The sequence below is a fragment of the Oryctolagus cuniculus genome, chromosome 21, assembly GCF_051225735.1.
Source record: "Oryctolagus cuniculus isolate XC-2025 breed Fujian yellow rabbit chromosome 21, ASM5122573v1, whole genome shotgun sequence".
NCBI lineage: Eukaryota > Metazoa > Chordata > Mammalia > Lagomorpha > Leporidae > Oryctolagus > Oryctolagus cuniculus.
In genome coordinates this window covers 4,260,759-4,263,716 of record NC_142887.1, presented here as the reverse complement: position 1 = coordinate 4,263,716, position 2,958 = coordinate 4,260,759, and the positions used below count along the sequence as shown (strand labels likewise).

Sequence of the window (2,958 nt, the reverse complement as noted above, 5' to 3'; positions counted from 1 at the left end):
AAGGAAGAGAGACAGAGAGAGGGAGGGAGGGGGAGAGAGAGAGAGAGAAAGAGAGAAAGAGAGAGAGAGATTCCATCTAATGGTTCACTACACAATTGGCTGCACCATCCAGGGCCAGACCAGACCAAATCCAGGAGCAATGAAATTGACCAGGCCTCCCAGATGGCTGGTGGGAAAAAGTTAAGAATTTTAGCTACCATTTGCTCCCTCTCTGGCACTCTAGATGTGAGCTGGATCAAAATAGTGTAGCTAGGACTCAAATGATCACTTTGGCATGGGATGCAGGCATTGGAAAGAGTGGCATATCTCAATGCATCAGGAAACTAAACTGTACAAATTCTCTTGGACCAATGTAACAATTGTCCTTCTCAAGGTCATGTGTTCTCTGACTTCTCTGTAGTTGCATAGGACTTCAAATCATCATTATTTTTTCAAATTCACAAGTATAATTCTTGATGCACATATATTTTAATATTATCCTGGTAATTGGCCTGATGTTTTCTTGATTTAACATTTTGAACTTGTAATAATTTAATTCTCATATTACTATGATGGAATATTGTTCAGCAAATAATTTTTATCTGCTGTTACCCTATCATTACTCCTTCACTATTCAGTACTACACCCAGTAATTAATATATACTTTAAATTATTATAACAGATGTATCCTTATTTTTTTAAATCTATTACTATCACCTATATCAACCACCAATGTCCTCGTGAAAGCTAACCACAATATGAAACTTTGTAGGTTTTTTCATTATGATTTCACTTTATTTTTCAACTCAATGAAAATCTCTGTGTCCTCTTAAAAATTTTATGTATACAGTTTCTCAATTTTGTCAAGCATGGTCATTTTCACATTCCAGGTTTTTCAATCTTTAGTTCTTAATATATATAAATTATCTTATTGCTTTGAACTTAATAATGTCACCCTTTTTGCAAGTATCTTTCTTTTGAAAGTTACTGGGTATTTGGTCTAATTGTACTTTATGTTCATTCATTTGTACTTTACACCTTTTTCCAATTTTGATGTAAAAGTAATGGACGGCCACCACACTTTCACTCGCGATGAGATGCAAGTGAGCCAGGCCTAGGGCTGCGGCTGCGATGCAGCAATGGACGTGGCCCCTGCCTCCTGCCTCTCAGCTGCCTGAAGGCTGTGGTGGAAGTGTGGGCGGGGAGGCAGCTGTGGTGGGAGCCAGAGGGAAGTGCAGTTCTCCGCCGCATTAGGGCTCCTTAGGTTTTATCCACCGCTGCACGCAGCACGGCGGAGGAAGAGAGGCTCGGGCGCAAGCACTTCTGGAAGATCGTTAATGCCTTCTGCCATTACGGCACCAATTTGCATGAGTGAGAACATTGAAAAGAAAGACAGTTTCGATCACTTCCACCTAATTGGCAGAAACTAATTCCTCAACTTCTTCTACATTTGGACAAGATCCGAAAATGCATTGATCATAATCAATGAATACTACTCACCGTTGTGAATGAAAGCATGCATATGTTTGAAAATAAACAATATGGAAAAGATGGGAATGGAAAGATTAGGGCAGCATCTACGTTTGACATGAATAAGTTAAAATCCACATTGAGACAGTTTGTGAGAGACTGAAGTGAAAATGGGAAAGCAGAAAGGGATGCCTGCTACCAGCCAAGCATTAAGGAGATTTTTAAAAAAAATTTCCCAAGGAGAGATGGGATCCTTCTAAAGTAACTGTTCTGGTACCTGGTGCTGCACTAGGAAGACCTGCCTGGGAATAAGCTGTGCTAGGTTATGCTTGTCAAGGAAATGAACCGAGTTTTTTATGCTCTTTTCTTCCAACTTTACTCAACAGATGCTCTGAAATTAATGAATGTAAATGTTATCCCTGGATCCATGAGCTTAGCAATAACTGGAGATCGGCTGATCAGATTTGACACATCTTCTTCCCTGATGTTGACCCCCCTCCCCAAGTCTTCCTCCTGGTTCTTCTTCTTTTCTTTTTCTTTTTTTTTTTTTGATAGGCAGAGTGGACAGTGAGAGAGAGAAAGGTCTTCCTTTGCTGTTGGTTCACCCTCCAATGACCGCCGCAGCTGGCACTCTGCGGCTGGTGCACCACTCTGATCCAATGACAGGAGCCAGGTACTTATCCTGGTCTCCCATGGGGTGCAGGGCCCAAGCACTTGGGCCATCCTCCACTGCATTCCCTGGCCACAGCAGAGAGCTGGCCTGGAAGAGGGGCAACCAGGACAGAATCCGGCGCCCCAACCGGGACTCGAACCCGGTGTGCCGGCGCCGCAAGGCAGAGGATTAGCCTAGTGAGCTGTGGCACCAGCTCTGGTTCTAACTTTTCTATGCCTGTAGAAGATTTGTTCAGAATGCAATATCAGGAACTGTATTGTTTCTTCATAGATACAGCTCACAATGTAATTGGTTATGTTGATACAATATGGAAAAAACTCAAACCAGGTGGAATTTGGATAAATCTAGGACCTCTTTTGTACCACTTTGAAAATTTGGCACATGAATTTTCCGTGGAATCGAACTATGAGGATATAAAAAATGGTCATTCTGCAATATGGATTCAAGTAGAGGTGTTGTAAGAATCTGTCTTGTCAATGTGTACTGTGGATGATCTATCTATGATGAAATACTACTATAAATGTGTCTTGTTTGTGGTCCATAAGCCACAATAATGGTCTTACATGACATTACTCAGAAAAAAGTCTAGTAAGAAAAGGCTGAAATAAACAACTCAAAATCAACTATCAGTGATGACAGGACAACCTCAAATCAGTGGTGCTTTCTTATTCCTAACAAAATTCAGAAGCAGTACCTATTAATATTTCGATTTTTTTTCAGAAATATACTATGCCATGCAGATTCATACTACATAAGTAATATGGAGGGAATGTCTTCAAGTATACCTTCCTTGAAGTTCAGGTCTTTGAGTGAAAACATTCTAATCTCCAGTGTCT

The 2,958-nt window shown here is 40.7% G+C and overlaps 1 pseudogene; it reads left to right on the top strand.

The window, feature by feature from the left end:
• The first annotated feature begins 1,110 nt into the window (after positions 1-1,110).
• LOC100357532 (protein-L-histidine N-pros-methyltransferase CARNMT1-like) lies at positions 1,111-2,676 on the top strand (annotated as a pseudogene).
• The last annotated feature ends 282 nt before the right edge of the window (positions 2,677-2,958 follow it).